The sequence below is a fragment of the Aphelocoma coerulescens genome, assembly GCF_041296385.1.
Source record: "Aphelocoma coerulescens isolate FSJ_1873_10779 chromosome Z unlocalized genomic scaffold, UR_Acoe_1.0 ChrZ, whole genome shotgun sequence".
Lineage (NCBI taxonomy): Eukaryota > Metazoa > Chordata > Aves > Passeriformes > Corvidae > Aphelocoma > Aphelocoma coerulescens.
This window is the reverse complement of record NW_027184085.1, coordinates 7,825,607-7,852,823: the sequence shown is the minus strand read 5'-3', so window position 1 is coordinate 7,852,823 and position 27,217 is coordinate 7,825,607. Positions and strand designations below refer to the sequence as shown.

At 42.7% G+C, this 27,217-nt stretch overlaps 1 protein-coding gene and 1 long non-coding RNA gene across 32 annotated transcripts in view; one reads left to right on the top strand and one right to left on the bottom strand.

Annotated features, from left to right (window-relative positions):
• The window catches only part of CELF4 (CUGBP Elav-like family member 4), a 678,618-nt gene that overhangs the window by 106,703 nt on the left and 544,698 nt on the right, over positions 1-27,217 (bottom strand). The window lies entirely within an intron of this gene.
• LOC138103215 (uncharacterized) lies at positions 2,585-12,947 on the top strand. Of its 2 annotated transcripts, XR_011147676.1 has the most exons (4): positions 2,585-2,760; positions 7,395-7,678; positions 7,935-8,058; positions 10,232-12,947. It is a non-coding gene; the product is annotated as an uncharacterized lncRNA (long non-coding RNA). The 2 variants fall into 2 exon arrangements; XR_011147675.1 differs by lacking the exon at positions 10,232-12,947 and having other exon boundaries at positions 7,935-8,788.

Below are 27,217 nucleotides of genomic sequence, written 5' to 3'. Positions count from 1 at the left end.
TGATCTTGCTGCGCAGTATCATCGGGGGTGACACAGCTGAGCCCCTGATGAGATGTTTGCTGACATGTGTCAGGAAGGATCACAGCATGCTTCCCTAGGTAGCCAGGTGGATTGTGGGTATCACAAAGGAGGCAGGGGGCTTGTAAACATTTTCTAATATGGCATTTAAGACAAAAAAGAGTGAGCTGAGGCAGAGCAAGACAAATTAATGTAGAATGACAACTGCCTTAAGGAAGATCACATGTCCAGAGAAAATCAAAGGAAGTCTTCTCTCCAGACACCAGTGTAAATCCATATATCTCTATCTATCTAAACATACATATGTAGGTCTGTGTGTGCATGTGCATATTAAGGCAGATGGTCAGCTGGTGCTAAATAGTAGAAGTCCACTGAATCAGGGAAAGTATGTGAAGATGCTTAAACAGTCATTACCTGTTTGCTTCCTTGGTTGAATGCTCTGACTTTTCTGTATACAGGTGAGCATGTGCAAATATCCTTTTCACTCTCTTATAGATCTGGGATACAAAACTTTTTCAAAGATGACTAGAATGGACAAAAATTAGGGAGAAAACTAGTGTGTATTTTGGATGTGGCAGCTATCTGGAGACATATATATAAGCATGGAGAGGTGGAAGAATTGAATTTTGTGATTCATGGGGCTTTGACTGCATGTCAGAGAGAGAAATTAAGGAGAAATCTTCCACTGAGTAGCTTCTTGGCTTTGAATTCCTAAAACTGAAAAATTGCTTTAAAATAAAGGAGGTGGAAATACCACAGTTTGAGAACCTTAGACACAATATGACTAACATGCATGATCCTGGAACAGCTGAAATAGGCAGAGAGAAGAACTGGTGAGTGCATGTGAGTTTCATGTTATCAAAACCTGCTGTTCTTTTAAGTTGATTTACAAACACTGAGATGCTTACAGACTACTCAGCACTGCAGAAGCCATCGTTGTTTAACTGTAAGAAATGTGACACTCTCAGCATATCTGCCTGCATCAAACAATTCAGTATTCATCCTCTTAATGAAGCCATCCTTCTGAGGTGAGATTTAAATTGCAGGTTAAAATATCCACATTTTTTACCTAAAGATAATCTGGCCTTTTCGGTTGCCAGATCCAGTGGAGGGATTGTTGTACAGCCAGGGGAACTCAGTGCACTGCTCCATTTACCCTGGAGTGGACACCTACATTCGGTCAGCTGCACTGATTTTTGTTACCTAAGAAGGGTCAGGCAAGGTGCTCTGAGCCAGTGCCCACCTCTTTCCAATGAAGCAACTTCAAACAACTACTTTTGACTTAACCATTAATATTCAGATGGCTAAATTTAGGAGAGAACAGTCCTGAGCATAGCACATAAAATAAACACACATAATCCTCAGTCCCTCACTGTGTCTCTACATATCTTCTTTCTGGATCACGTGCATTGTAGCTTATCTGACTGATCACAAACAACCAACACAGCTTGAATGGCCAGTATAAAATAAACACAGGGATTTTCTTTGTGATGCGATCTACAGAGGTGTTAAAAAAAAAAAAGAGAATCAAAATATGTTTCCTAATAATGACCTAAAATTACTGTTTGATGAACCCATAATCTGCTTGCACATGGTGCATGATAGAAGAACAAGTCAAAAGGAATGGGAAAAACCTATTATTTTCAAAGTATCACACCACTAACACAATATATTACTGCTACCTGCAAAACAACTTCCTTAGACAATGAACAAAAGCACTATAAAATGTCGTGATATCTGGCAAGACACTGCAGCTCCTGAGGTTTCAAGGTATTTTAGAGAATTAATATTTTGCACATATGCAGCAGGTTTCACCTGAAGATCTCAAAGCACTTTGTAAATATATATGCATTAATTAATCTTCACAGCAGCTCTATGAAATAAGCACTGTAAATATAATTATCTTGATTTTACAGATGGTTAACTTGAGACTCAGAGCACTAAAATAACTCCCCCAAGTTCACACCATGAATCAGCAGCACCGTAGTGACTGGAATCCAGTGGTTCCACTGCCACTTCTCTTTGCTAACCCAGATGACAAAAGTCCCTTTGCTTAGGGTAGCAATAGGCTCCACACAGAGAAAAGAGCTGCTCTGGGACTTCACACTGTCTAGTTGGTAAAGCATTTCCCACCCTTCGAATCAGGGACATGATAAATGCACACAGTGTTATTTATTATTAATACGCTCATTAGCATCTGCATCATTACCACGGGAGGAATGTTATCGATGGTGTTGGTGAGCAAGTCAGATCCTGCCCCAGTATTGAACATGGCCAGTTCTGGCGGCTCTTTGCTGCTTAAAAGGACGATTTCCTTAATAAGCAGTTCCTAAGAAGGCACAGGCAGCAATCACGCTTCCTGCACATCTTTCGTCTTCATTTAGTGTGACATTCCTGTTGTATCTTGTAAATAAACTGTGGTTATCCCCACCGGGGAGAGGCACAGTTTGATATAATGTCAGCCTGAGCTAAAACTGAGGAAGCTGAGCCTGCCGTGAAGGGGAGGGTCTCTCAAGTGCCCACACCTGAAATCTTCAGCCTACTCTTACCTTGTTAAAAAGTCAACCTGCCAGCATGTAAATGGCAGTGAACAAAAAAGGGACGACATATGGCAAGCACAGGCAGTAGTCAGGGGTAACGCCTGTGCATGGAGGAGGCACTCGGGCTGTCAGAGCTGAGGGGCATCTGCAGGGGCACCTGGTAGTCCTCTTTCTCCTTAAAGTAATGAAGGTCTTTCACAGGGTGAGTCATGCATTTTGAAAGCATTTAAAGTGGAAAGTATTTACTGTTTTCATCTAAACTAGATTCCTTAGTGTCATTCCATTCAATTTTATTCTGTTTGGATTTGTTCTTTACGTGGAGCCCGTCTCTGTGTGGTACCTTTTTTAATGGCAGTCTGCTTCAACAGTGTGTCTTGATTTTTATTTTTGGTGAAAGTGATCTATATTTATATATTTTGTAACATTTTGTCCTACTGCCCTGGGATTTTGAAAGGTATTTTTACCCAGTAAGATCCCAGCTTTGTCCTTTCAAAAATGTGCTGGGTCTGGGTGCCTGTCTGGGAATCCTGTAGGTTCATACTCTTTCAGACTCTTCCCGGTATATTCGTGTCAAATGGTATTAGACCTCACCAGTTTCGCCTAGTAATGGTAGCTCAGCCTCCATTAGAATGTTTTAATATTCTCTTTTCTGATGTGACAGAGAACAAGATAAAAAAGCATCCCCCCAAGCTACAGAGACAGTAATTTGATCTGGTGAGGGTCATCACAGGAGCATTTTAGGCTGATGTCAAAGGCCACAGACAGTTCCCACTTCAATCCAGGAAGGCATCTCCCCTACAGCTTAGAGACAGCTGGATGTCAGATGTTCCCCAAGGTCACTTCTGCAGAGGTCTGTGGTCACCCTTGTCCCTATACAGACACTTGACCCTACTTGGGTGAGTCAGTGGAGTAGAACCTCTCTGCCTACATTTCCTCCTGGGCATCTAAGCCTGACTGAGAAGACACTCAGCTTTACTGTGAAGGTTAGGATATGTCCTCCTTTCCTGCAAAATCTTGGCTGAGGAAATCAGCTATGTGGGCGGCAAGCCCAGAGGACACAGGATTGTGAGTGTCGTTCAAAGCCAAATCCTGCCTTGGGTCTGCATCATGCCGCACTCTTACTGTTTGCAGTCCCAGGCTCTCTGTTTTCCAAAGATGTCATGTTTTCTATTTTATTTTAGTAGAGGCTTAGTTTCAAATCCACTGCTCAGCTGTGCCTGCAGGGAGCTCCCAGCTGAGGCCAGCAGCAGGTGTGTGGAGACATCTGAAAGCAGGACATGTCCCTGAGCTCCCCCTCACACACCACTCCTCTGGGGATGGGCCTCAAGTACTGGGCATCACAAAGGATCCCTGAAGACAGCTCATACCAGTTATACTCACTTATCTTTATGAAAGTCGATTGAGGTGAGAGGGTAAGACAGAAGAGAGAAAGAAAAATGAGAGGAGCCTCCAAAGACAGAGACCAATGTCCACAAACTGTCTGAAGCATCACGTGATTTGTTCCCTGACATTTTTTTCCCCAAGTTTGAAAGATACCCTGAGGTAGATTGCCATATCTGCATGGATTTATTTATAAAGGGGAGATTGTTCCACTGTGCATATCCCTATTAATTGCCACCTTGTTATAGGCACCTGGGGAGTCCATAAAGGGATCAAAGAATAAAAAAAAGTATAATGCAAAAAAATTCACAGACAACAAAAGCCATATTGCATTTCCTGTGAAGTCCTGAAATAAAGATTTCTCAGAAAGGAGGCTCAGAGCAAAGCTAACACTCAAACATAGCTCTTGGTGTAACAGACAACCCCAGACCTGCATCCTAATTTGATTACTGTCTTTGTTTACGTGTGATCCTTCCAACTACCTTACATCATTCCATTTTATTGCAAATACTGCTTGTGTAGAGAAGCCTGAAAACTGAACAAGGGAAGAGAAACAGGGCTGAAAACGCACCTCATCTCCCCAAAAAGCCGTGACAACTATGCACCTTTTCTTAAGAGCAGAGGGATTACCTCACTGTGAGCTGGAATGCTGTTTGGGTGACATAGGCACAGCCTGCCATCCCTAGAACTGGCATTTCTTGCCAGCTGTTGAATACCAGTTGTTTCTGGACTCTTGGCATATGGCAAAGGTGCCACAGGACCTTCTGAAAACCTGGTGCTCTTTGTCTCATGGCTCTCACTTATGACTGGAGATGGCTTTAACTCTGGAAGGTGGAACCAGTTCGCCTGTGCTTCCACCCAAACTGGCCTTGGAGGTATTTCCCTGCTGCAGGGCTGTACAACAGCGGCTGAACTCCTGCAGTTTGCAGCTCTCCTACAAAGCACCACAGGTTTGGAATTCTACCTTTAGTGATGACACCTGGTAAACTTCATCCCCCTGTGCAGCCAGGGTTTTCTCTCTGAAACTGCCATGCTAGCTACATCTATCCTTTGGCTGACAGCATTTGGGGAAGTGAAAAGAGACTTCAGTGCTTTGTTTCATGATTGTACAAGTTGTCATTCTTGAGGTTCTTTGACTAACTTCTGCCTTCTCCAGAGACAAACAGTCTTGCTCAAACAATGAGAAATGCCAGTGATGCAAAACCAGAGTCTAAATATCCATGTGAACTCAAAAACAGTAGGACAACTCATGGAAGAAAAATCCATTGAAAACTACTGATACAAAGAATGTACCTCTGACTCCGGAAATCCCTGAGCTGCCAACTGCAGGAAACCAGGAAAGAATATTGCTTTTGCAATTTTCCCTCTGCTTTATGACTGACTAGGCTAGGAGATGGGATATGTGTCAGAATAACTGTTGGTCTGGCTGACTATAGTTGTTCTATACTTTTTCCTGTTTTCCTTGGAAAAAGTGAATCCACACTGCTGGGATTCAAGCAAGACTGGTTCCCAGGATGGCACTACTGTTTATTGAGGGGGGGGGGGAGAATTGGAAGAAAAGAAGGTTTTCTTTTTAACCTTTTTCTCCCAGCAGTTGCTTTAAATGTTTCCATGAAGAATAGTTGCAGATAAAATGCCCAGCATTCAGAATACACAAAAATCATAGAAATATGGGGTTCCAAAAAAAATCTGGGGGTTATTCATTTTTTTAAAATGTAAACCCAAAAGTCAAAGCACTTTCCAGCTGGAAGTGGAAAACAAATAACTAGATTTAAAGGGATTCTTTCGTTGTGTAAGAACAAAGTGCTCTGTTTTACACGTGGGTCTATTTGCAGCATGTGACCGTGAAAAGGAAAGGTTACTGCAGGTTTGAAAAAAAATTGTTGAACCATTACAGTGTCAACCTGCTCATCTGGATTTGTAACAAAATGTACTTAAAAGACCATCAGACAGACAGAAATTTCTCTTTGTGATCACTAAACTCTATGATTCTTTTAATAAACAGAAATTTCACTACAGCTAGGTAACAACTCCCTCCAAAAACAGATCTCTAGAAAAACCTTTCTTGCTTTAAAAGCCCTCAAAATATTCACTAAGTTCTTAAGCACCAGCTCTCAATGACTTTTTTTAGATACACAAGGATGCTACCAAAACCAGGGAACTAAGCTATTCACTTCTCTACCCCCACACTCTGGTCTTGATTGATTACAGAAAGCTGAGAAGTAGCTATTGCAAAAAGAAAGGTGTTTTAACACAGGAAGGTGAGCTGAAAGATGAGCAGATAGAGCTCGGGGTGGTTGGACTGATGTTGGATCAGGGAACTGCACAGACAAAACCTGACTTTTGAAGTCAATAACTAGGTACAGCCTTAGCACTGTAGACAATTACTAAGATAAGATGCAGTTTTACCAATTGTACATCTGTATGTCAAGCAGAACAAATGGAATCCTTGACAGTCTCTTATAGGATACCAATCCAATTTAAAGTGCATGGTACAGGGATGAGAGCAATAGACACAGGTTAAGATAAATCTTTCTGTTTTGCTGTACTTTTCCAGATAATTTATTCAGTCGTTTTATTTATTTTTTCACAGTACGGAAATTTCTGTGCATGCTCCTTCCATAATAAATCTGGGCAAGCATTGCCATAAGAATGGGGATTGACAGATTGAGTCTGCCTTTTGTGATGATTTTTTTTTTCTACTCTAAGGAATAACATGCAGTTCACTGGTAGTCCAAAGCTTTGCTGGTTTGGTATTAATTCATATTAATTTGATATTAATTTACACTGAGGATATACTCCCTTGAAAGATGCAACTATAAGAGCAAAAGGTTAACATTGCTGCACAGGCTCACAGCACAGATAAGGTCCATGGCTGAATGCATGGGAATATTAGAGACAATGAGTTTCTTTCAATACTTTTTAGTTTCAAACTTTGCTTTTCTGCTGACTTCAAGTGGAGAGAGCTGGGAAAAAAACCTGCTAGGCTTAGTATCAATAAAATCACTACAGATTTCATGTGGGAGAAAGTTGTTTCCTGGCTCTGAGTTTACTGTAGCACAAGATATGGTCTAAAAGCAATACCCTAACTGCTAGCCATCACTCCAAGGTCTTCATTAGACACAAACTTCGACAGTGCTGTCAAAACCTTAAATTAATCAGCTGGGATCATGACTCCACTGGTATAAAGCAACATACTATTTTTTGAAATCTGTAGCTCTGCAACAGTTACTGCCACTACAGAAAAGACTGTGCGTTACTGGTGTGTAAAAGCTGCTGTGCTCTACCCCAAAGGAACAGTATTTAAAGAGCAACAAGGTGTTATTTTGCATTTTTGCCTCCTATGACCATTATGTACATCTGAGAACTTGCTTTTTCACAGTGTCATTTTCTACTTCTGTTTCACTAGTGCTTTAAAAAAACCTCTGTAACCTCTCTTCTGCCTGTTCTCTTCAGGAAAAAGTTAAAAGTCCAAAATACTTCAGTAGGAACATAACTGCCTTCCACTTGGATGAAAAACAAGTCCCATTTAGCTTCTTCCAGATGAAAGGACTTTTCTTTTGCAATTTCCACTTCCCCCTCAACAACCATTAAGTGTTGCTGTCATGGAAAGCATAATGGATGCAAGGGGAAACTGGAACAATCAACTCAAAATCAGCCACCCTGCACCAACTGTGGTCATTTGAGTGACACCAAAGCCTTCTTCTACCATCTTCCTCAAGGAACTGCACTAAGCAGAGGTAAGGGGTAGACCCTGCTGATTGCAACCATCAGCTGTGGGTTGGAAGTGGTGTCCCAAGTGCCCAATGTTGGAACCTCACTTAAATGTTTAATTTCGTGTTTAATTTTTAAAATTTGATTTGATCATTATCATAAACATTAAACAATATTTCCTGTTTAAATATGAATAGGCTGCATTATTTGATTGAAATGAGTGTTCAGATGGCTAATGCGTTTTATTATGGCCATTGAATTTTACTGTTATTTCCCCTCCAGCTGCTGCTGTTCCAGGGAACTCAAAGGGATTCAGTTTTCAATAAGATGGGCTCTATCGGATGGCATGGTGTGGTGCACAAGCTTGCCAAGAAGAGTCTTTCCCAGCCTGGGGATACTGCTCCTGGTAGTTTTATAGTGCTGATGAGTGGCTGTTATGGTTCAATGTCCATAGAGGGACCTCTGAAAGGCTCCTCACCGCCTATTGCCCCCCTACCTCACATCTCTAATTTGCTTTTGGAATGCCAGCTCTCATCTTTGGTTATCCTGTGATAACATCCTCTATCAGCCAGTAATTGAATTTTGCGGACAAGTGTCTCACTGGTTTTTCCCATGCTGGCCCTTTATTCATGGTAGGAACTCCTTAAAGAGAGCTGCAATCCCATCTCAGTTCCCTGAAATTTTTCCAAAACTGGTCCCCCTGTGCTCACGTTTGACTTTGGCAACACTGCGACCACGTGTGTGTTGAAAGCACTTCTCCTCTTCCTGTGAAACTTACAGTTTTCTCAACTCTGTTTTCTGATTTTCGTCTCCTTTACTAATCTTGCATTGTAAAAAGTTTGGACCTGAGCGTGCCTCTAGATGGTCTTTGTAAAATGTAGAGTCCCTCCCCATGACAAGCATTTCTCAGAGCTATCTTAATTAGGGTGAGGTGGGAAACAAGAATTCCATTTAGCAGAAAATGTCAAGTTTTCATGCATAATTTTTGTTCTGCACCAATGACCTTTAAAATATGGTTGGACTGACATCATCACTCTTCCCTCTTGAACACCCATGAGCACAAACATCAGGATAACTCAGCAGCACAGGTGACCTGTGCCATCAGTGTGGATTACATACTGGAGCACTTGCTACTGCACAAAGCCCATCCTGGAACTCCAAAACCTCTCCAATAAAAAATTTACTGAATCCTCTACTTTTGTCTCCAGAGTAGGAATCGTGGAAAATTAGCATTTTTGCCTGAAAAATTACCTCAGTCAGGACTAATTATCATGTGGATAATAAGTATTTAGGAAAGTTGCTTTCTAGCACAATGTTTCAATATATCCAGGCCAAATGTTGCTGGCAAAGCACAGTGGGTAATAGAACTGGAAATTGGTAACAGTTCTCTTTGATTAAGAAAAGAAGCATTTACAACTTTGTTAAGATGAAGGTTTAGTCCAGTTAACCCTTCAGAACCATTATAATGAAGAAACAAGTCCTTACTACAAGATCATTATGAAACTCTACCAGAAGAGATGAATCCATTCCTTGTGTTAGGGTGCAAAATTCTAAGCATTTATAGATAGGAAAGAACTAGTTATAGGTCTTTGAATCCAACATTTCTGTTGAGTGGAATTTCTCCAACTTGGAGAGGAATAGGTATTTAAGAGAGGTATTCTTCTCTGAGTTTTGCCATCTAGGAATTTACTTAAAGATGAGCTGGCCTCACTCTGCAGAAAATATGGGTAGATAGAAGTGAACTTCCACAAAGTGATTAATCCTCCCCAGTTTTAGAAGTGAATGAATGACTGTATTGGAAAGCATCTTTTCTTCTTTATCGATTGCTGAATGTATCTCAAATGAACAGCTGAGAATAAACACCTAAGCTTCCTAAGATGGAAGGTGCTGTAGATGAACATACTCCACCCCCAAATGACTTGCCCCAAATATTACAGCAAGAATGAGACCAATAGGAATAAGCCCTTCTTATTTCCAGACCTGTGTTCTGCTGTCTGACAAATAGTGACCTCTGCACTAGCAATACTGAGAAAAATCTACAATCTATAACATTTCCAGCCAAGGATTTTGCAGTATCTTCTCTTCAACACAATCACCATTTCTGACTGCTTTGAGGCCGTAAAAAATGTATGTATTTTGGTACATCTGAATTTGTTTCATTCAAAGACAGAAGCAAATTCAAAATGTGCAGAATGAGGGCAGTAGTGTCAGACAACACTGTGGAGATGAGTTAGAGTAATCAGGGTTTGTGCGCCTCTGACAACATGGCACATCTCCCCACTGAACATTCACAAATATATTTCCTATCCTCATTTTAAGTGATCTAAATAACAAGTTACATCTCTTCTCCTTGAGGCCCTCACCCACAGTCTGAGGAAATTCACAATGAGGACTTTTCTTCATTGAACTTTTTACACATTTTGTAAATATTGCTGGACCTGATGATCTTAAAGTTTTGTTCCAACCTAAATGATTCTACTATTCTACAAAATTCCCTTTTACTTGAATTTTGCACAAAAATAGGCTTCTCCTGCTTCCTTGGAGAGTTTAATTACAGACCTCTAAATTGTCTTTTGCAGAAATTCAAGTGCACACACATGTGTTTGCCAGCCATGGAAACTACACACGTCCTTATGCAACAGAAGATACTTGCAGCACAAAGGACATATCCTGCTGAGTCTCTGAAGGTACCAGATAGAATTAGTAAATAGATATGATCTATCACACAAAGGCAGATACCTGAAAACCCAGAGCTGCGAGCCTCTAAAAGTTTAAAGTGGGTATCCACCCATGAAACTGTGTGCTACCTGAACAAGATGTGGTCTCTGCAATAGTTGTTACAGCACTGAGATGGATTCCTTGCTGCAGCAGACTGAACCAGAGAAAATCACTGCAAGTCCTCTCCAGCAGCAAGACAGATTGTGTAGTGCACGATTGTGGTGTTCCTGTCTTCTATACAGATATTTACAATATGCACTTACATGGTGCTCCACATGGACAAAACCAGGCCTTAATTGTATTTGATAATCAAATCTGCTTCTCCACTCAGGTATTGCACAGATGGCAATTCAGAATGAATATAACAAATAGGCTCAATTTTTATATCTATCTATCTATATATTTTTAGTGGTTTCCTTGATTTTCCTCTAAACCCAATGCAAAATACAGCAGGTATAAATGATCCAGGAGGCATTCCCAGAGCCAAGATGTTTATATTAATAAAAAAATACTGGAAATGGGATTATGTTAATGGAAATCAGTCCCACTTGTATTCTGAAAATATCTTGTGCTCCATCGTATGAGTAATATTTGAAAAAGATCTGCTTTCTCTCTCCCTCTTTCTCTCTCCCTCCTCCCTGCTTTCTCCCTCTGTCTATTACAAGGATTTTAATAGAAAGACATTCAAATTGTAACACTCAGCAGCCCATGAGAATCAATTTTTTTTTTTTTTGGTTGCTGGTAACCATATTATTTTGTATAATTGTCGATGTCTGTCATCTATATTATCTCACCCAAAAAGCGATCTGTCTCTCTCTCTCTCTCACTTGCACACGCACACACCCACCCCAAAAAAATAAGAATAGCAATAATAATTAAAAAAATCTAAACCCCCTTCATGAGTCAGATACAACCTTGAGGGAAGAAAAACACAAAACAAAAGAGAAAATAATAATAATAATAACAATAATAATAACAATAATAATAATAATAATAGTAATAATAATAGAACAGCCTATCTAGCTAATTCATCTGCCCAGTGAGTGCATGTGTGTGGTGGATCAGATAGGCTTGATAGCAGGTGATGGGGGTCGGGGCTTTGCACACACTCTGAAAGGATTTTGATGGTTGCAATTACTCGCCCACGCTTTGACACAGCACACAATGAAAGACTACAATTAGACAACTATTATTCCTAACTGCTGATACCAATGATGTCCACACAAAGGCAGCTCACTTTGTCACTGCATTATTCACACTGGAGGTACATTTGTGTATGTGAATTTGTGAAGGGTGCCCGTTGCTGTTTGTATTTGTAGCACCGTATAAATTATCTAGATTTATGCACACTGTCTCTGTAAATCTCTGTTTGAGCACACAGTCATGCAGATCGCTCCTCTGCCCCTATCTGCAGGCTTGCACACACATGGAGAGGCAGCAGTTCTGTGGTCTGCATTCAGAGCCCACAGAAGGACTTAAATCTACATTCCTGGGGTTTGGACGAAGCCCTGGATGGGCATGTGGGAGACAGGGATGCAATTTTTGTTTTGAGCTTGTGCCTTTTCAGTCTCTCTGGTTCTTTGCACTACATCTCCCTTGCAGCACTCTGCGCTGAACGGTGGCTTCTGGATATGGTCTTCGTACCAAGAGGTTTACTTTACTGCCGAAAATTAAGACAGAATATTTCGAAACTGATTTTAAAACAGAAACTATAACCTCTGCTCAGCAGACACAACCCAGTGCTCTTGGCAAATGCTTTAAACAGGGAGTGTGGGGGACTTCTGCTCAAGTCAGAGCACACTGGCCATCGTATGCCACTGGAGATTTTGGAATATAACTAAATGAGGGGAGTTATTCCAGAATCATCAGTTTCTAAGAACTAATATTAATAATGCTTAATAAGAGAAAGTTATTGTTAGCAAGAATATCCAAAGTCGATTAATCTAATTTGGGCTACAGTAGTCTGACTGAAAAAAAAGCAGCTAGACAGGGAATTAATTAAGAAAAGCTATTCTTTGCTAAATGTACACTATACCGTAATCTGAATGAACGTATCTGTGTAGAGAGCCCTTTCAAGAGCCCTTTCGATTTATTTTATCCTCTGGTAAAGGGAATTCTAGTCAAATGTTGCCAAAAGGAGTTAAATCACCAGTGGGACAAGGCTCTGTGCTCTGTGCAGGAGTAGAGCTGCAGGATATGCCAGGGCCAGGTTTGGCCCTTGCTCTTGCCTTATCTGTGTGCACAGCAGTTCTCACTGTAGATACCAGCAAGATGATCACTGCATGAGTAATACATTGTTAGATTTATACTGACTAACTTAGGTCATGTGAAATCCCAAAGCAAAAGCAACTTAACCACAATTTTGCAATCAATCATGTTTTTAATTGATTTACTGCTGCACCATCAGGATGAAAACATCCATTGAGCCCTGCAACACACTCATATCTCCTGACAGTAAACATTTATTCATGGAGGTTCTTGGACTGCACTGAGGATTCCTCACAGGAAAGTCAGTCACAGTGAAATGAAATGCAAGTGTACCCATTAATGACCAAATCATAAGGCACAAAATAATAAAAAGCAAGAGTAATAAACTTCTCCAGGGAATAGCATCATTGTTAACAAAGCAAGTAATCAATAGACCGTTGTTTGAAAGTGATGCTTGTTGCATGACTGCTTAGATGGAGACTTGGATAACAGCAGCATCCTGAAAAATGCATCTTGAAAGTAGATGCTCTGTCAGAATCGTTTGGAATCACAAAATCTAGGAAATTTAGGACGATTTTTGCTGATGGCAAAGATTTCCAAATCTACAGATTTTGTCTCCTCTGAAAGGCACTACTCAACTTTTTCTAGCCCTTAAAATCCAGGTTGTGATTTACCATCAGGAAATAGGAATTTGGGTACCAAAAGAAAGGAAGCTGCAGGAAACTGAGATGTCAGCAAGGCGCTCAGATGATCCCCTTGTGCTGGTATCTGTGCTTCTAGGAGTCTTGGCTGTGGTTAGGAGACTGACCAGGGAAAAAGCATGAAAATCAGTGAGCAGGGAGTCATGGACAGGGGTGCTACAAGGAATTGCAGCAGCTCATGTCACTCCCAGAGCTGAGGATCTTACAGCCAGGGGTTTCTCCTCTCGTAGGAAGAGAAGGGACAAGGAGGAGAGCTGGGGTGAAATATCAGCACCCTGTCTCTCCCTTTGTCTGCTTGCCTTGCTGGTGTCCTTTCATCGGGGCTGTTCCACCCAGAGAGCCAGCTGTGGAGGTTTCCTAACACAAGTGCATTTGGCCTGAGTCAAGGCAGTTCCTTGTCGTTAGTCTCTGGGGCTTTCTGTGGGGAAGCTGGAGTTGTTAACAGCACGTCTGGCTTTCCCAGCTTTCGGAATGGTTGCATCAGGTAGCAGGTGACAGGGCTTGTCACTGTTTGTACCTGTCAAGTGGGGAGCAAGGGAGACCGTGCATCAGAGTTCAGGGCCAGGTAGATGTACTTTGCCTCCTGCCATCTCGTAAACTGTCCAGGCTTCCTTCATCTCCCCAGCGGGGTTTCCAGCCGCAGACATCCCTAGACCTGACAAAGTGGTGACAGCCCTGCTGCTGGGCCCGTGGATACACAGCAGAGTGGGCAGGGGATTTGTAGGGACTCTTTTGCAGAAGGACAGAATGCAAATGGAGCTCTGGGGGTGCTTGCTTTGACAAAGCACGTGGCACCCCATAGGGTAGCACCCCACACTGGGGTCCTGCTTCCTACACTGGGCGTTTTCCAACAGCTCCCTGCTTTTACTGTGCCTGTCTATCCAACTAAAAAGTAGAGCACCATGTTTTCAGTGCTGCTGCCTAAGTACATGTGAAATGCTTTCTGCAAGTGCCTGATCCATACGAAGGAAGCTTTCCAGCTGAAATTCCCAGCACTGAAGAAATGAGCCTCTGCTGGGTGGAACTTCACTAGCAAAAACACTCATCCTAAGCACACAGATCCTGGCTTGGATTCACATCTGGGAGCGATGTGTCAGCAAGGGCACCCATTCCTCAATCTGATTGTCCAGGACATGCGTTTTCCTGCCTTAGGGAAACCTTTTGGCTTTCCAAGACCTGAGCACAGAAGCTTTGCATAGAAAAAAAAGGAACTCCCACAGCTGGTTGTACCTTAGACCCAGAGCAGCTTATGGGCATCACAGCCTGTACCCCAGCATTACACACATTCTTTTAGAGATTATGTCCCAGAACTTAAGGCAGGTTAGTCTTAAATACAAGAGCAGCTCCACTGGCTTTGGTGAGATGGCACAGGATTTAAACTATGGATGTGTTTAAGCACCTGGCATATGAGCCTTTCTCTCTAGTGCACTTCTCTCTCCCCTGGGCTTAATTTCAGCCCCTTCCACTTTATAGTCTGTGGCCTCTGCTGTAAATTTAGACAGCCAGGGAACTAATTTTTACAAAATATTTTCTGCTTGAAATATTGCAAGTAAAGAGCAGATGAGAATATATATCAGTTAAATGCTTTTTTAAAGGCATATATGACACGACATGACACGACACTGGATTTTAAAATGAAGTACAGTAACAAGGAACCCCTGGCTGGAATTTCCTAAAATATGGCTTTCCTCCTCTGGAACCACTTTTAATTTTAAGTGCTGACTTTCCTGACCCAGAATAAAGTTACAGGCAATGTTTACTAGCCGGCATAGAAGGGAATTGCTCCCTTATTGCATTCCAAGCATTCAAGCCACTGAAAATCAATATAATGAAGTAGGAAGGAAAGAATAAGAGCATACCCCTCCTTTCCCCCCTCCACACACACCGACAGACACATCCATAGAGCTGTCTCTCTCCTCCCCACTATGACAGGTAGTGGCCCTATCTAACCTTAGAGGCTGGCAGTGAAGAAAGATGAAGTTTGTCACATTGTTCCTGAGCAGTAAGTTGTACAGCTAGGTCACCTCCAATTTTTAGCTAGTCAGTCAAGGCTACCTTTCCATGAGCAGTGCACAGCTGCCATTCCCCAACAAATAGTGAAATGATGAGTCCATGTCACAGGGGAGGACACCATCTAAACTCCTGGTATCCCCTTCAGTTTGGTAACATGATGGGAGATGACAGGGACATGAGGTGGGGCTGATGTGAGGCTGGAATCTCCAAAACAGGTCTCCTTGTGGAGGCAGCGAGGGGCTGACCTCTGGACATTTCAGAGACACAGGGAGCTGTGAAGGGGTGGAAGGTCACGTCTGAAAACTGCTACTTCAGGGCTGGAGGAAAGAGGCTGATCACTACTTGACACCAGAGCCTGAAGGCAGACAAGATGCTCGAGGAGCAGCAATGATCCAGAAGACATCTTCCTGACGTCTTGTTTTCTTAGTGCACTTTGGTGCCAAGGTGGGAGGAAGAGGAAAAAAAAGATGGAAGGAGGAATGACTCACTTGTCGATTCTGCATCAATTGCTAAAGTTTCTGCAGAAAGGCTGCACTGCTCTGAAAAGAGGTTGGATCTTTGGTAACATGGATACTTTTGATTTCTCTGTGGTCTGCAGACTTGTTTGTGGCAGAAACAAACCACCCTGTCTGCAACTTTGTGTTTTATCTAAATGCTACTCTTTCAACACCAGGGCAGAGGTCCAGTGCAGAAGTGATACTCCCTCCTGTGTCCCCATGGCACAGTCTGACTGTGTGCTGTGTTCTTTAAGATATATTTTGTTTCAGGCTCATGGGGGCCTGAAAGTGCTTTTGACCCTGATGGCAGTCAGGACAGGTGTTTTGTGCACCACAGGGTTAGCAACACTCACCAAGTGCTGAAATTTGTCACCTGTGGGAAGATAATGTAAGAAGCTTTGCCATCTCAGGTGTTTTTGTGCCACATTTTCTTCCCCTGGTAATGAAGGTAAAGGAGAAGAAAAAGTCACAGCCCTGGTTTTCTGGCACTGTGAACTGAAGGCTGACTGAAGATGAAGCCTGTGCAAGATCAGCAAACCTACCCTTATCCTGAGCATCTCCAATCTACTCTTAAAACACATCCCAGGCTGTTTCTCTGAACGACACGGTCCCTGCCAGTCCTTAGAGGCCAGAGCCTTGCCTACAGCTTGATAACTTTATCACCTTCCTCCCTCCTGCTCACTTTCACTCGTCTTTTGGTGCATGGGGTATTCAGGGTGATGGCTAGTGCCAATGTTAATGGGAATAACACTTGGAGGCTGCTGGAAGGAATCAAGGCCTCTGTCTTCCCAGGCCATCACTGCTTTGCAAGCTCTGGCTCTCACCTTTAATGTAGAGTCAGCTTTCTTGGCACATGGAGGATTCACCCTGTGGGATATTTTGCTGACTTTTCTCTTCACCTTGACTCAGACATGCACAATAGAAATAGCAGCTGTGGACTCCTATGGTTTCAGACCCTGCCCTGTTTCAATTAGAGAGACACGTGGGTTTGCAGAGGAGGTTTACAAAAAGGACGCGTGGGTTTCCTTTTGAGTCTTAACACAGAGAAAAAAAGAGTTGCACTGAGCTGCCTGTTTCTCCTGAGTCTCCCCAAGTACCAGCAGTCAGTGTCCTGCTACCCTCCTTGTCTGATGGGGAGGAGCACAGAGTGTGCCCAAAGTGCATAACCACCTCGTCTCACTGGCCATACTGACACAAGGCACACCTGGCCTCAGTTTTGGTCCCCTCAGGACCAGAAAGACACTGAGTTGGTGGGGTGCATTCAGAGAGAGGAACAGAGTTTGTGAGGGGTCTAGAGCACCAGTCTGATGAGGAGCATCTAAAGGAAGTTGGAGGGGCTCAGTGTGGAGAAAAGGAGACTCAGGGGGGACCTTCTCACTCTCTACAACTACCTGACAGGATGGTGCAGCCAAGTGAGCATCAGCCTCTTCTCCCAGATGACAAGTGACAGGGAAAGAGAAAATCAGGCTCAAGCTGCACCAGGAGAAGTTTAGATTGGGTATTGGAAAAATTCTTGACTGAAATGATGGTCAGGCATTGAAACAGGCTGTCCAGGGCAGTGGTGGAATCACCATCTCTAGAACTGTTCAAAAGGCGTGTGGATGTGGCATTTGGGGACATGGTTTAAAGGTGAACACAGTGGTGCTGGGTTAGTTGTTGGACTAGGTGATCTAAGAGGTTTTTTCCAACCTTGATGATTCTGTGATTCTGTAAAGAGTTATATACTCACAAACTCCTGTTCTCCAGGCAGGACATGAGGATGACACCAAGGGGTGAAGGGCATTGCCGAGAGAAAGAGAGCTCGGAGAGGCAGAGTGCTTCTCAATTCCATGTCACCCTACCCAGGCAATCGGGGTGACACAGTGCAGGTAGGAGCATGGCTGTTGTGGTCATAAGGTCAGCTCTGTGAGCAGTTTAGTCCTGGGGCTGGGGAGGAGGTGACCCCACAGCAGTGGAAGGCAGTCTCCCAAGGCTGCAGGAAAGTAGCATCTCCCAATTATCCTTTCCCAGCCCAGGTACATCAGATCTCTTGGTGTGGAACTGGGCAGAAGCTGATTTGGCTCCCAAGCACCTCCTGCTGCTGTAAGAGGTGGGAGATAGGAGAGAGAGCAAAAGATGATGCCCGAGCACCCCATGGTGGTCATGCTCAGACCTGGAATATTCAGCTTTCGGGTATCCTTGCGTCCTGGACAGTCTCACAGAAGCACCCAGCACAACCTGAGAAGCACTCCATGACCTAAGGAATGAAACCACTTCGACAGCTTTTCAGAGGTGCTCTTGTTACTGAACAAGAGTCTTCTCCTGGCCCTGCTCCTCCATCTCCCTCTCTAGGCTGGAGGGAAACAGGATGGATCGTCTTCAACATTAAACACCATCCTAGCCCAGAAGAGAGAGGAAGAGAAAGAGATGCTAACTACAGAGTTGAGGAGGAAGGGTAAGCTCCAAAATAATTCGAAAAATAAAGAGAATTACTTTTACATTTAGCTATTCTCCTATTTCCTTTTGTCTTTGAAGAATTCATATGAAATTGTTCTAAAAAAAGTCAAGCTAACATCTTGCCTGAGACACTCACCTCTTGGCCCTGGGGAAAGGCTGTGTGCTCTGCAGCCTCCCACGAGGAACATAACTGGCTACAAGGAGTAGTGCCTGCTAGAGACTTGTGACAATGATAGGGCTTAGAAACCCATCAGGATTTTTACAGCAATCTCAAGCTGTTTGAGGCCTTGCCCTCTGCTGTCATGTGCACACTTGAGATTTTTTTTCTTTCTTGTTCAATAAATCCCTGGTTTTCTAGACCTCAGGAGTGTACCAAAGTTTGAAAGTGACCCAAGTTCAAGCTAAAGGCTCAGCAGGAGACAAATAAAGGAACCTAAACTCTATTATTAAACGAGTAAAACCTCACGACATCTTTAGGTGTGACTTATATTTTCTGAGTCCTTGAAATTGCTAATAAACACCAAGAAAATGTCTGGAGCTTTGATCCTCTGATAATATTACGGAATGTATTCAGAAATATACTTGTCAACATTTGAAGACTTTAGAAAATTCTCCACATTTTCAAGTTTGGGCAGCTTTTATATAGGAAGGGTTTTGCAAAGTCAGGCCGTATTTGGTTTGAGTAACAAGGTTTTGGTAGTGGGGGGCTGCAGGGTTACTTTCTGTGATAAGGTGCCAGAAGAGCCCTTGCCAGAGCCAGTATCAGGCAGCTCCAAGATGGACCTGCCAGTGGTCAACACTGGGCCCCTGTGGTAACACCTCAGGCATAAAGTGTTTAAGAGGAAAGGGGGGAAAACTGCTGCACAACAGTAGCTGGAGGAAAAGAGTGAGAATGTGTGCGAAGAACAGCCCTGCAGATGCCCAGGGCAGTGCAGAAGGAGGGGCAGGAGCTGCTCCAGGCTCTGGAGCTCAGATTCCCCTGCAGCCCCTGGAGCAGCCCATGGCAAGGCAGCTGTGCCCCTGCAGCCCAGGGAGGGCACAGGGGAGCAGAGATCCACCTGGAACCCCTGGAGGAGCCCAGGCTGGAGCAGGGGGATGTCCAAAGGAGATTGTGACTCTGTGGGAAGCCTATGCTGGAGCAGGAACCTGGCAGGACTGGGCTCCCATAGCGGAGCAGCCTGTTCCTGAAGGACTGACCCCATGGGAGACATCCATGGTGGGACAGTCTGTTCCTGAAGGACTGACCCTGGGGAGGGGATCCACACTGGAGCAGTTCATGGAGAACTGCCTCCTGTGCCTGTGACCCCACAATGGAGCAGGGGAAGAGTGAGAGGAGTCCAATCCCCACGGGGGAAGAAGCAGCAGAGACAACATGCAATGAACTGACCACAGTTAGAAATAGGGAGCGAAGTTAAGCCGAGGATGAAAGGAGGGGTGGGGTGAAGTTGTTTTAAGATTTGACTTTCATTTATCATTACCTCCTTGTGATTTGATTGTTAATAAATTAAAATAAATTTCCCTGAGTTTAGTCTGTTTTGCCTGTATTGGTAATTGATCAGTTATCTCCACCCATCCTTATTCAACCCAGGAGCCTGTTGTCATATTTTTTCTCTCTCCTGCTCAGATGAGGACTGGAATGGTAGAGTGGCTTTGTTAGCACCTGCTGTCTATCCAGGGTCAAACCATGACACAGACTTTTAGATGCATACATTGTTTTTCATATCTCTAACATGGAGTTAGTAAGAATGAGAAACAGAGGGGTCTCAGGCAGAAAGGTAGCATTGAAGTAAGTTTCCCCCAAGGCAAACTCCTTATTGTTATTATTTCATCTGCTGACCAGTGATTGAAAAAGAAAATAATTCTACCACATAGCCTTCAACCCATTTTGCCTTACAATCCATTTTTTGAAATGGCCTGAATAAAATGCATAGTCATGGTCATGCATAACCTTGACCTACAGATATTCAAAATATAGCTCCTACTCAGAATTTGCTCCCTGAAGGGTAGGATAAATTTAACCAAACAGTCCTTCTGACTGAATCTCAGCAAAGACCAGCACCCATTTCACTAAAGATATCATAAGGACCATGTCGCAAAATAAGCATGGCCAAACACAAACTCTGAAAGTCCATTAAATGACTTTCAGTCTGCAGAAGTATTTTGCACATATTAATTACACTTTATATCACCTGGCTTAAATAGGAACAGCAGAACTACTTCAAAACTAACTTTGAAATTTTCCTGCTATGAGCAGGAGGCTAGACTCCTGCATGTTCTCCAGACTTCTATTCCAACCAAAATGACACAATTTCATGAAAACTGTACAAAGCTGCTGAAACCCGGAAAGCTGATTGATGAGACACTGGAATTTTACAACCATGGGCCATGTTATTGGCTGAGTGTCACAGTCCAGCCCTACTGCTGGCCATCCCCACCCTCCAGATGCCACCCAGTGCCCCCAGGATGAGCCCAGGGACGTGAGCTTTGTCGCTGCTGAACAACTGCGTCACTTTCAGAGGAAGTAAAGCATGAGATGTTTGAAGGTGTCTCTGTCTGAGCAGATTTGCATGACCAGGTCCATCAGCAATCGCTGTCTCTGGCATGCCTGGGTAGTCAGATGCTCTTCAAAGACTTGTGGTGGGCAGTTTTAGCCATGCATCTTTTCATCTTTTATAGCCACACTCCTTATGTCGGGGCCATTAGCAATATCTCTAAACTCCCTTTCAATCATGTTTTACAGTGCCTGTTCAGAGCATTGAGGTACCTTTTATGGCTGAGATGACACTTTCATTATAAGCTGCTGTTTTCAGTGGTTTATAACTTTCCCCCAAAATTACCTTTGAGGGTTGAAGTTTTCTTATGCTTTCTTATTAACAGGCCAGCAGTGAATTTATTTAGAAAGTTGGAGGATAATCTCCACAGCTCTTTTGGAGCTATCAAAACTTCAGGGAAAAAAACCCAAACCAACCAAACCAACTCTTTTGATCATTAAAAAGAAAATGTAGGCATGTACTTTGAACATCCTGTAACACAAAAAAATGAGGTGACCACAGGGTCCAAGAGACACCACTTTATTATCATTAAATTTAGGCAAAAAAAAGTAAAGACAATGAGAAATTGTAAACCACTTAGATACAGTGCAAGCCTAATAGTAAGAGATGGAAAAATGTACTTATGTTTATTGGAGGTTGAAGGACTTTTTTTTGCTGGCTTCAGCATTTTGAGCTTCCTGAGCTTTGTGCAGTGGGCCCTTACTACAGCATCAATAAATGCCTTTTGAATTCATAAGCCAAACAGTCTTTTCCATACAATAAATATATGAGAAATGCAACTAAGGTATTTATCCACTGCTCTGAAGGTATTTGCTCACTTTTCGGTACATGTGTGTTCCAGATGGTCCTTGATAATGCTTATTGATGCCAATTATTTTCAGACTTTTTTTTGGCTGAAGAGCAGGAGTCACATTCTGGGCATATGCTGCTTCCAATTGTATCTACTTTTCAGGGAAAGAAAATAAGTACTGTCTTCTTTCCTTCTCAATGCTTAAATCTGTTATCTGGGATATATTTGCTTGTTTGTGTGACAGAGGCTTTCAGCTGAAGACCTGAACAACAACAGCATGAGGCTGCTGGAGGAGACGGACACCTGCTTTGATGTAAAGTGAAATAATCTTCACAACAAACAGGTATATATTAAGGCTGCTGCAAATCTACCTGGGCTTCTTTTAGATATATATCAAGAGGAAAATAAATATGAAGACAGATTTGGTTTAGATTATTCTCTGTGGATCTTCTCCAGTGTTGGCTCCAGCCAGTGAATCCCTTTCCATTGGCTTTAATGGCTTTCCAATCAGGCTCTAGGGTCTTATTTTATGTTCAATGACCCAGTTGTTCATCATGAGGTTTCAGCAAATTCAAAGTTACTGGTGTTAGATATAAATGGTTCACTTTCCTCATAAATTTTACCAAGCAGCTCCACATACAAGATCCACCAAATTAATGAGAGTTAAGCAACTCCTGCAAAAGGGGTTGCAAAATCTTGCTTGAAATTTTTAAATTTGCATTAGCCTTCTGTTGGGACCCCTCTGTGCGTTTTAACTTGGAGAGGTCTTAAACAGCATCTCCTTCAGACTTGCAAAAGCCTCTCTCTTATATGGCTAAATGCAGAAATCACCACTGAGTCTAAAATTCTAATTCAGGGAACTCTTAACTGTAGCCCTTTTGGGTAAAGAACTTAACTACTTTATTTTAATTTGCAAAACAAGGAAACCTGAACAAGCTCTCAAGGAAACACTCACTTAAACATTAGGTAGTGCTGAATGATCTCAGCATGCCTGATCCAAACTGAATGAAGCAAAAACCCTTGCCCCCTCATCAGAGGTCACAAAGAAGATGATGTTTTCTCCTTAAAAGGTGAGTTACTTCATCCTGCAGTATGATATGCTGTATTTAGCACTGCATTTTAAGCTGCATTGAGCTCAAATGAATATAAATACCCAATAGTAATTCTCTTTATTAAACTGGAGATACACAAAGGACTAATAATCTGGTTGCCTTGTTGTTCAGTCTAATTATAGTAGGGAGTGTGAGGTATCCCATGTGACTCCTAACTTAGGATGAAAACAATTAATCTGCAGCCTTCCTTTTTTGGCTTTTATTATTATTATTATTTCAGTTAATAAACTTCATATTCCATTGCCACAGTCTACTGAAGTGCATGCTGCAGACCAGAAGAGGAAGGGAAAATGAGATATTCTGCTTTTTCACATGATTTCTGCCTTGCTTTTTGGGTAAAATTTGTTTTGTATGTCAGGGCAGTGAGCTCAAAAGCTGGATCCTAGAGAAGGATATTAGAACAAAATGCTCAAAAATATTTTTGGTAATGGAGGCTGCTGTCAACATTTCTCAAGAATAGGCCAAGCACAAACCTTGAAGAGGGGCCCTAGGGGATGATTTATAGTATGGACTGATACAGTAAATGCAATTTGTTTTAATTAAAGTGATGGCTTATTGCATAATTCACATTGTGCTGGCTGAAATGACCGCACCAGGTAGTTTCGGAGAATCACAAGCTGTTCTCATAAATTCCATTAACTGTAATGCAGCAAAATGTTGCAGGAAAAAGAGTTTCATCAAGAAACATAAATGCAATATTCCTACTTCTCACAAGTTTACACCAAAATTAATTCTGCAGAATGTCCTCAGCTTGTAGCACCTATATATTTTGAAGAATAATTTTTCATTTTCATTCCCTGATACACTTAACAAAGCTGTAAATATGGTCAGCATTCAAAACACCCAGCCAAAGCAGCAAAGGACAGCCTGGTGCAAAGGAGGCAAACATAACCCAGAGCCCATGCAGCTGATCACGGTCCCCAGAACAGCAGTGGTTGCTGTTTTAAAGAGTAATTTCTGTTTTATTTGGGAAAGGGTGTCCATCATGACCTAAGATGCCTGTGCTCTTGAGTGAACACACCAAGTCTATTTACTCCAGCTTTGGCTTTTGCACTCTCAGTTTTAGTAGCTCTCAAAAAACCCAATGTAATTGTCAGATCAAGAAGTGAGTAGTGAAATAATGAAATAGCAATACAATTGAGAAGAATTAAATTTGCGTGGGTTGGCCTAATATTGGTATTGTCTAACATTTTCAGAGACAATTTTGTAATATTTATCTTCTTTGAATGTCATTTTGTACTTCCAAGATGAATATCGTAGAATTGTTAGGGTTGGAAAAGACCTGTAACATTATGGAGTCCACCCATTAACCCAGCACAGCAAAGTCACCACAAAACCATGTTTCTAAGAACCATATCCATATTTCTTTTTAACATTTCCAGGGATGATGATTCCACCATGTCTTTCACAGCCTGTTCCAATGCCTGCCCACCCTTTTTTCCCCCTAATATCCAATCTAAACCTTCCGTGGAGCAACTTGAGCCCATTTCCTTTCATCCTGTCCCTTGTTGTCTAGAAGAGGAGACCAACCCCCACCTGGCTACATCCTCCTTTCAGGGTGTTGTCAATGTCCCCCTTGAGCCTCCTTTTCTCCAGACTAAGCACCCCCAGCATGCTCAGCTGCTCCTTATCCGACTTGTGCTTCAGACCCTTCACCAGCTTCATTGCCCTCCTTTGGATAAACTCCAGCTCCTAAGCATCTTTAAATAAATATAGCAAGAAAGATAACATATATAAATGAATATACTGACCAGCATATATAAGGTATAACATAGAGAGAGTATAGTATTCTATATAGTATGAATAAAGCTGGAAAGAACATGGGGATCTAGGAAAAAAGGTGCCATTTAGTAGTTAAATATTTACTCTTTCAAATGAATTACATTGCACTTCAGTTACTCCAGTCCCAGAAAACTGCAAAAAAAATCAAATACTTGAAATAAAAAAAAACAACAACAACAAACATCTTAGCACATCAGTGAGGTAATTAAAGAGAGAAGGGAAGGAAGGAAAGAGAAAATATCTCAGATCAGCACTGGAATTCATGATTAGATATAACCACTTTATGTATTTCCTCAGTGAAACAATGATAACTTAAGTAGATGTAAAAAGCTGATTCTTAACACTCTGTCATGGATTTAGCTTACTTAATACCCGCTACCTAAAACATATATGTCTATTCTGTCTGGGCAACAGCTGTAGGATTCCAGAAATCTATTTATGGTCTGGGGATAGGGTTTACAAACAAACAGGGTGAGCCAACAGGGAAGTGAATTTAGATGGGACCTGCTTCCAGTCTACTACATGGGGTTTGTGGCAGAAAACCAGTGTGGTACACGTTGAGCTATCTGAATAACTCTTGGTGAAACCGACCCTGCTGAAACTAAAATTTCCACCTTGTCAGGGATCCAGGGGCACTGCCAGCCCAACACCCTCTGGCCGTGGTGCTCTGTGGGCGCACTGGCAAATGTGTTCTTCCAGGGGTCGATGCTTTAGGTTTTAACTTGTGTATTTTTTAAATCTTGTACTGCTTAGTGAGTAACTCTGAAGTTTTGTGTGGCCTGTTAGCTGCTGTTTTCTCATTCTGGTTAGATATAACAAACCCTCTCTAGGTTTGCTCTTCAAGGACACCAGGCCCCAAAATATGTAAACTAAAGCCTAAAGAAGAGGGGGGGGGCGGGGGGGCAGATTTGGGGTAATGACATCATTAACTGAAGTTCTAATTGGTGAATTAACCCTGATATGCAAATGAACCAAACTCATAAAAGTGTGAAGAACCTGTGACCCAGGGTCCATCTTGGGTGTAGCCTTTTGGCTGCCCAGGGTGTACCTTTGAAGGACCTTCAAATAAATACCTCCTTTTATTCTCTTATTCTTGTCTAGTCTCTGTTTTAGGTGGTCACCTCAAGGCATCAGGGTAACTGGGCAACGGTGGAGCCAGCCTGGGATGCTCCGGCAGACTGACAGCACTGACAGATGGACAGCTTGACTTGGACACATCTTTGTGTCTGTGGAAACAAAAGCGATAGGCTTGCAATGCTTGTGCTCAGCTTCAGTTTCCTCTTACAACTGGCTAATGGAATGACCCTCCTCATGGTGTTGCTTCTTCCTTCCTTTGGTGCTTGCCTTGTCTGTTTTGTTCTCTGTGTCTGGGCAATGCTTCAATCTCAAGTTGAGAAGGGAGAAGAGTCAGGTTCAGCTGCTGCCCAGCTACAGATGAATGTCAGTTTATCACAAGCTGGTGGCTGTGCTCTTTCCTTCCCCTCCCACTCCGCTGCCTCTGACATGGTGTTATCTGTTTGCCTCCTGATCTTTTTTGTGGAGCATCGTAAATATAACAGCAAGCCAAAGCTTAGCTTTGAGCAAGGTTCCTCACTGCATTATACATGAGTTTGGAAACAAGAGGAGTTTGTTCTGAATCCCACTTAGCCTCATGAACTTTCACAGGTGAATTTCAGACCTATTTGGCTGGCTAAAGCTGAAGTTTGAATTATTGAAACAACAGGGGTCCACGTTGGATCTTGTCTGCCAGGAAGGCTGAGGGAGACAGCATTTCATTTTCAGCCTTATTAGAACTTCTCTATAGAGAGGAAGTCGATCTTTTCAATTGCTCTTAATCTCCAGAGAAATCTCCCACTGATCCCTAAAATGCCGAACTTGCAATCTTGGAGCAGTTTTTAACCTGCAGTGCTGGAATGTTTCTAATGTTTCCAATACTGTTTAAATGCATCTCCCTTTGCCCACTAGCCTGCTGTGGCTGGATGCTGCCAGAGCCTACCATGGCGGTAATTTGCACAAGGACAATACTTGTTGTTCGCAGACGTGTGGGACCACCTGTGACAAGCTGCGCTAAGTGCTACACCCTGAGATCCCGGGTCCTGGGCTAGGGATGCTGAAGTACAAGTCTTCAGCACAGTTCCAGGTCTCTGGCTGTCAGAAATAAGTGTCTCACCTAACTCTGGGAATGGGATTCAGCTCCAGGCTGTGCACATCTACTTTGGACAAATGTCTTTGTTTTTGTGCGGCTGTCTCTGGGTTTTGACAGACAGATTAGCCACATGTCCTACAGCAAGGTGTCATGTTTGTCTGCAACATGCTGTCTGGGCAGGACCCCCCGGAGTCCAGGCAGGCAAAGGGGCAGAGGGACAAAGAAACCGCACTCCTGGGGGAGGCTGGGAACTGTGAGAAAACTTTCCGTGATGTGGATAGGATTTCTCTCCTGCCTGTGAGCCGAGGAGTGGAGCTGAGGCTCCACTGGGATGAGATGTTCCGCCTGAGGGGATGGAAGTGGGGGAGGAAAGTAAAGGGGGGAGAATTGTCAGCAGCTAGATCAAAATTAGGTTTGCCAAGACAAAAGACAACATCCCATCCAGTAATCTGAAGGCATCGGCTGAGCCTTACCTGCTCCTTTAACGTGCCCTGTTTAAAGATGATGAGCGTGAGATTAACATCCTTTGTTTTCAGATTTTAGCTGCCTCCCTTCCTTAGCCTGGAGTGATTCTTTATCTCAATTGCCAGCTTTGCATGTCATTCAGTTC